The sequence below is a fragment of the Corvus brachyrhynchos genome, unplaced genomic scaffold (genome assembly GCF_000691975.1).
Source record: "Corvus brachyrhynchos isolate BGI_N302 unplaced genomic scaffold, ASM69197v1 scaffold91, whole genome shotgun sequence".
Taxonomy (NCBI): domain Eukaryota; kingdom Metazoa; phylum Chordata; class Aves; order Passeriformes; family Corvidae; genus Corvus; species Corvus brachyrhynchos.
In genome coordinates, this window is record NW_008236442.1 from 1,648,145 (window position 1) to 1,655,542 (window position 7,398).

Below are 7,398 nucleotides of genomic sequence, written 5' to 3' on the forward strand. Positions count from 1 at the left end.
TCCCTACACTGCCAAAGCACTCTGCCTGTGGTTCTTGTCCTTGGGGTATTTAGCAGCAACAAAGTCATTGAGACGCCTTTCTTCAGGGTGTTCAGCAGATAAAACAAGCTTTCTACCTGACTTCAGTGATTATTACCTTGCCTTCCAAAGACGACATGTCATCTGCATTCCCCAAGGAACAGAGCATGTATGAGGTACCTAATCTACACTTGCAGAAAGAAGCATTGCAAATACCTTTCACTCACTGCACATCTTAGGATGTCACAGCTAATTTAACACACAACATTGTAACTGCTTAGGAACAGTTCCCCAGACCCACCTCTTCCCCTGGGAAGTGCTGGGAGCACTCCAAATAAATGGAGGCCCTGCTTCTGACAGAGCTGGAACAGGAGTCAAGGATCAATAAACCTCAGTCAGGGATTTCATGGAAGATAATAGCCATAGAAGAACACAGCTTTGGCTGATAAGATCTTGCTACAAAGCCATACAGCAGAAAAAGTGTGACAGATTCTAGCTACAGTAGAAGACATAGATTTCTTTGTGGGACCTTATGAAGTGTGGTCATGAACAAAGCATATCAGCTTGACCATGCTGTTAGAATGAGCATCTATAACAAAATAACCAAGATTTTACGTCAAAACCAGTGTTTTGAAGCAAATATAGCAAAAAGTTCCCACTTATGAGTGAGAAACATATGAAGGAAGTAGAATATTTGTGTTGAAAGCTTTGGGTACAATATTGCAACAGAAATAAAAATATTTGAATTTTAGATTGCAAACATCCTAATTCCGGGGACAAAAAGAGAGACAAACTAATTTTCAAAGAATACCACAACTGATGACTGAAGTGTCCATTGCAAAGAGTCATAAAACTCCAAAATGCACTCGGCCACAAGTGCCCAGCCATGCTCATTTCTATTTGTTAAATACAGTCTGGATTTCACTGTGGTTCTCAAGTTTCTGCCAAGGTTTATACAAAACCTGAACCTCAAATGTAATGAAAGAAGGCTGAAAGAAGAGATCTGGCAACAACCTTTCAGGTTTTATTCAAGTAGGGCTTTCATTATGGAGGAAAGTGGACCTGGATATCTGTCAGCACTTTAATATAGTGTCTTCAAGTGTGACCACATTGTTTAATTCCTTCAAATCAAATTGAAATGTTTATTTTCTAATATCACTCAAAAGATTTAAACAGAATTTTTTTTTTTCTGGACATAGATATCAAGGAACAGATTAATCAGAAACAAAATCTAATCCAAAACATTTCACAATCAATTCCCTCTTGAAATTTTGGTTTCTTCTAAACAGAGAAATTGAGATCTTACTTTAACAGCTCTTTCCTTAAATGCCTTTCTCCCTTCTGTCCCTGTAGACCTTTCCCAGGTCCAACTATTTATAAATTTGCCCTTTTTAAGCACTTTGGAGTTAGCCTCTTACAATGTTTGGAACCAATGCAGTGGGATGTTTCTACCTGAGCTGGAGTCATTGGCTTAATGTTGCAAAGGCTGATGTGCAAGCTCCTAAGACAAGAGAAGCTCGTAAATTATAGAGAAACCCAAAGACTATGGGACATTAGGAGAAAGCCTCCCAAAGCCTTCACTTACTGAATGCAGGAGGAAATGTGTGCATGGAAGACTAGCAGGGGAGCAAATAGAGCCTGGAACCAACACTGTTCTTTTTCCCATACTCAAACACAAAAATTGACCTGGAAACCAAGCAAGTATAACTAAATTTCACTAAATTTGCTGCTTAGAAAAGAGCTTGGGTGAGCAGCGGAACTCTTCCTCTTGGTAGACATTTCATACCACATCTCTCCACTGGTGACATTAACCTACCTCACCAGTACCTGCTCTTGTTGTCTTGCCTGAAACCTGAGTGGTTCCCTAACATATCCCATCTAGGATCTTCTCCTGAATTATATACCTTCCTGAAGACATCTCCATGCACCTTTGGTGTCCACCCTCTAAAGTATCCTCCTATTCTTCAGCTCTCCTGATGGCTTCATGACTGTGTGTGTTCTTCCCATTTAATTGGTCAGCTATCCTATACCTGAGGAGAGCTGTACCTTAATTAATTTGTAATAGTTTCTTTTCTATAGAGTTATTACTCTACTCTTGTCTGATCCATTCTCCTTCAAGGCGAAGAAGAAAATTTGAAGGTCAACCCCCAGTGAAATTAATTTTCAACATCCTTGGCACTTCTGTAATTGATTGCAGATTTAATGAGAACTTTTTTCCAGTGAATGGGTTAGGAGATCCTCAGGTTATCTGATAATACACTTTATTAGCAGGACCAGGCAAATGAGAAATGGAGTCCCTTTTACTCATCTAATAATGCTCAGGACATTCAAATTGGTTTCTTTCCCCCTCTAGCACTTGCTCCCATACATGGGTTTTGGATAAGCCATTCCTGCAAGCCTGGATAGTAGTGAACATCCCTGAGTGATGTAATCACACCCCCTCTCTCTGCTGCTGCTGGAAAAATGGCCTTAATCCTCTGGGCATGGCCCATTCGACAGTCTGGACGCAGAAGGAACAGCAATGCCATGGAGCACTTCATTTGCTTCACAGAACTGAGCTCCTTCACACCCCACAGGTGTCCTGTGGCCTGGCCCCCTGCTTTCCTCCCACCACACAGGGGCTGTGATAATGCAAGATGGGGGGAGCCTGTTAGCACCACCTGGCAGGCTCAAATGATACCATTTCCGTGGTTATTTGTAACTATAGCCTTTTGTATGAAATATGTTATGTTTTCTCTCATTGACACCTCAGGGGGACACTCCAGCCAGAAATGTTCCCTCCAACATTCAATTATTAAAGTCAGTTCGACAAAGCCTCACCTGCATTTTCTTTGTAAAACAAATATCATGCTGCATTAGATTAACAAATCCAAGGGATGACACAGCTCATTCAGCTAAGATTCAGCACATTATATGAACCAACAAGCAAAGTTGGAGGTACATTCATGACATTGCATTGTTGGTGCCATGAGGCTCTGAACTAGGCCTTCGGATGAGACAAACTTGTCATGATGCTCAAAATAACTACACCCACCATTTAGTTTGTCATCCTGTGCTAAATTTTCCAAACTATCAGCATTTTGTCCATTATGAATGCTCCTATATAGGCATGAAGAGCTTGTTCAGCTGTTGAAGAACCAGCCTAGGACATGGGTGATTTCAGAGGAGTCAGTCAGGAGCATGGTACTTTGTACTTAATGGGAAGATGCAATGGCCCCAAGGGTTTCCTCATCCCAAACTCCAGGAAATAATGACTAGTCACATCCTCCAACCAGAGCACATCAACACAGGGCAGCTGCTGCTTTGAAGAAGAGCAGGAGAGCACACCGGCAGACAATCTACAGCTGATTCTTCTCAAAGATGAAATTGGAGCAATTGAGTACAAAGTTTTCTTTTTATTCTGTCATTTCTACCATGGCCATGTTTCTTGTCACATGGTTCACTTTGAGCAGATTGTATTTGTAACCTGGTCAGGTCAGTGCTTTCCTGGAGCAATACAGGCTGACCTCCAAGTGCCATTCTGGGGGACATGCAAAGGTGTGTGATTGATGACACTTCAGCACAGTTTAATGTCTGAAGAGCCCTATTTGGTGCATGTGCTTCAAATACACAACATATAAACACTTATTTGTACCTGACTCCTGTCTTCTGTGGTAGCTTTGTTCCTTAATTAACTCTACAGACTGACACTGAGTGGCCTTTACAACAGTAGTGTCAGGAAAGAAAGTGACCCCTAGAGGCAATAACACAATGGAAAATTCAAAAGATTTATTCCAAGCAAAAAGAAAGTAAGTGCCCAGTCTGGGAATAAAAACCCTGAAGCTCCTGCCCTCTAATGGATGTTATGCATCTGTATATGGCTTATTGGAAATATTTAATAAATTATTATAGAATGTCATGCTACTCTCAGCTGTATGTGTTTCATTATTCATCATTGTGTTTCAGTCAGACAAACAGCTTTAGTTTCCACTGCACAAAGTCTACAAATATAGGGGCTGTTATAACCAGAAAAATATACTATTTTTTACATGCTTGCTTCTTTAGAGAAAAAAGTAGTTCTGGTGTTCAGCACTATCCCCAGCCTGATCTACACTGTAACCATCAAACCTGCAAACTGACTGTGGCACTACACTGCACTGCTCAGTACTTTATTTTTAATATACCAATATGTCACACTTGAATCATTTTTTGAGCAGTTCAAGAGATTACTTTTAATGGAGATGTTAATCACAGGCAGCATTTTACACTGATTGATGAAATAACAAGACAATTTTGTGTTCTTCACTTAATTATCTGAAAGTCTCCAAAAGCAATTCTTGCATCATGAAACACACTTGGAATCACTACCTTATCTGTACAAATCACCAGGAAAAATGTTACTGCAGCCACTCTCTGAGGAAGAAAAAAACCCGGACTCAAGTATTCGTTCTGCTCTAAACAATGAAGCGAAACCAGCAGAACTGAGGGACTGGCAGGGCAGATGTTTCTCAGCACTGTTCGTGCAGCCAATAGGCTGCAGATTTCCCAGCTATCCTGGCCCTTCAGCTGCTTTCAGCAGCTTCACACTCACATTCCATTAAAGGGGGACAGTTAATTCTGTGAACTGTGCTGCTCTGAACATCACGGAAAACAAAAATAACCAACAGAAACACAACCAGCTTCTAACTGAAGCCTTTCCCTTCATGAATATAAAATCTTTTACCAGTGACGGAAGTTCTGCAGTGAGTAATGGAAGATTCTTACTCTGCTGAAACCTACTGCAAAACCACTCAGCAAAGCCAAAGCTGATGTTAAATCATAGCTTTGCAGGAATCACTAGAGCTGAACAGGAGTATAAAACAAGGTGGAATTTGATTAGATATGCACACATTTTCTTTTTACATGGACAAATACTGCTTGCATTTATATCAGCAAAACCCAGCAACTAAAACCGCAGAAGCATGTGGCTGTGGTGGCACACATAGTGAGATTTATGCAGAAAACTGCCCATAACTGAACAGGCTTGTCACGAGAGGCACAAACTCAGCATACACAAGGCCTACAGTATGTGTAACATTACACCCCGATTTGTTTTCTGAGCAGTGTTCTCCATGGGAAAATCCAGTCCTGCAATTTAATTCTCTTAAAAACATATGCAAGGCACATTTAGGAGGATTTCAACTCCCTGTGCAATTATAAGGATTGTATCCCTTTCTCAACTAGAGTAATAGCATGCACACACACTACTAAAATTTTACCATTAAATTACTTGCACCACATCTAATGACTCCATCTAAAAATCATTCCTAGAGGCTGCAGAAAAAATCTCTGTAGTACTCACAGGCCAGGAAGTACTCCAGACGAAGGGTTATTCTACTGCAGCAGTGTTAGAGCTCTTGACTACTGTGCACCATGCTCTCCTGGGAAGAATCCCGTCTAGGAAAAGGAAGCCCTTATCACCAATCCTGTTGGCTTTACTTCATTACTTGGAAAAACAAGGTCTCTGGTAGCAAACAGTCCTTATCTGTGCAGACTGTTAAGGGTGAAGACCCATTCACTTCTTTCCACATAGCTGGATATTTCTGTTTAGAAGTATAAACCAACTTCAGGGACCCAGTAAGAGCTTGTAGGAGGACCCAGAGTCTCTCAGAGTTTGCTGGAGTGACAGCAGATTTCCCTCTCACCCAGTGGCTGGCTGTTCTACCTCTACTTCTAATGCAACACATTAGAAGTATGTCAGTGTTTTTGGCAACAAATGGGACGGGGAGCCTGGACAGGCGCTCCAGGAGCCTTTTATTATTTTATTCCGTTATCAGTCTCACAGAGTTAAGACAGAGATGGTACAGAGCTCATGCCGTCAAGGGCATCCAAAGACTTCCTGGTTACAGAGCATTCTTAAAAGCTTTTTAGCCAATAGCCTGCTTCTAAAAGTTACAAACAGCTGTCTTAACCAGTCCCCAATCAGTGCACGTACTTCTGCTATGCACAATGCTCCCTTGTTATGCCTTTTATAGAACAATACACAATATTCCATTATTAAGCTTATACTTACCTATCTTGCTAAGCATATTTTTTTTGCAACTTCAAGATCTATCTAGGCCAAACCTAGAAACTCTAACCATTGTTTTTAATGTCCTTGCTTGCTGTATAACTGTATCTTCTTCTATCTTTTCACAGCCAGAGCTAAATCCTAACTTCTTTTGTTCCTTATTTTCTGAAACCTGCTTTTATTTCTCACACCTGAAATCTTTTCCACCTTTTGTGTTTCCCCACAGAGAACTAGAGCAGACCCCAGCTTCAGACCCCTCAGAGGAGCCAAGAATACTACAACTTCTTGTAAACTGAAGAAATCCTCTAACTCTTCTATTTCAATAACACAAAGAGCCACAGATATGTCAGACCCCTCAGAGGAGCCAAGAATACTGCAACTTCTTGTAAACTGAAGAAATCCTCTAACCCTTCTATTTCAATAACACAAAGAGCCACAGATATTTATTTTAAGAATTGTCTTCTAAAGCTCCTACTTAAATAAAAAGGGATAAGAACAAAGATGCCAAACCATTATGGATGAATCCCTAGACTGAATCTCTAGATTGTATAACATCAAGTACAGCCCTGGGTAGAGTTACATACATTGTGTTTACCAAATCAACATGGCACAATTTAAAGTAGCCATTACAATTTCATTGCCATTTATCATCCCAAAGACAGAGTGGTAAATAGAATTGTTGCAACAGCAAACCTGGGCCAGCAAGAACCTTAGCCTGTTTGGGAAGACTATAATTTTTTTTGCTCTGGCTGAAAAACCTTTATTCAGGTTATCTGCCTTGAAGAACAATTCTTTATCAATCTATAGGAGAAAGTTTCACGAAGGATGTCTGGACTTCAGGTGTCTCTCTTGAAAGCTGTTTATTGCATAGGCGAAGTTACAGCATTTCAGGGAGTGGGTATCCAGAGCCAGCCCTACAGCTTAACTACTACCATCACCATATTATAGTCATTATTATCCAATCACAAGAGTAAGTAAGTTACAATTTAAGCTTACAACGGAAAATTCTCAGACCTCTCTTTTTCTTCCTACATCGACATTTCTTGTTTGCCTGCAATATCTCTTTTTGGTAAATACATGTTTTCTATTTACTTATGCTCTTCTTGAGACTTATTTACTTGGTGAAAAACATGTCTTTGTAGTCACATACCTTTGTCCTATTCATAAAAATCTCCTTCCAACTCATCTCCAACCTTTGCCTTCTCAGTTATTCAGTGGTCAGTGTTTCAGCAAAACATCTTTTACTCTATATCAAAACTTGCTTCCATTTCTACCTCATCCTCAGTTTCTACATTCAGAGATCTTTCTGCCAAGCCTACATACCTGTGAAACTTTCTCACCAAACTTTCATC

General features: G+C 40.3%; 1 long non-coding RNA gene across 7 annotated transcripts in view; it reads right to left on the reverse strand.

Moving 5' to 3' along the window:
- LOC108449858 overlaps positions 1-5,786 on the reverse strand; it is a 61,336-nt gene extending 55,550 nt beyond the window's left edge. For 6 of the 7 annotated variants that reach the window (XR_001866153.1, XR_001866152.1, XR_001866155.1 and 3 more), the window contains exon 1: positions 5,339-5,786. This is a non-coding gene — a long non-coding RNA (uncharacterized LOC108449858). The remainder of the gene's footprint in view (positions 1-5,338) is intronic. The other variant, XR_001866156.1, reaches the window with a different exon arrangement.
- Between the last annotated feature and the right edge of the window lie 1,612 nt (positions 5,787-7,398).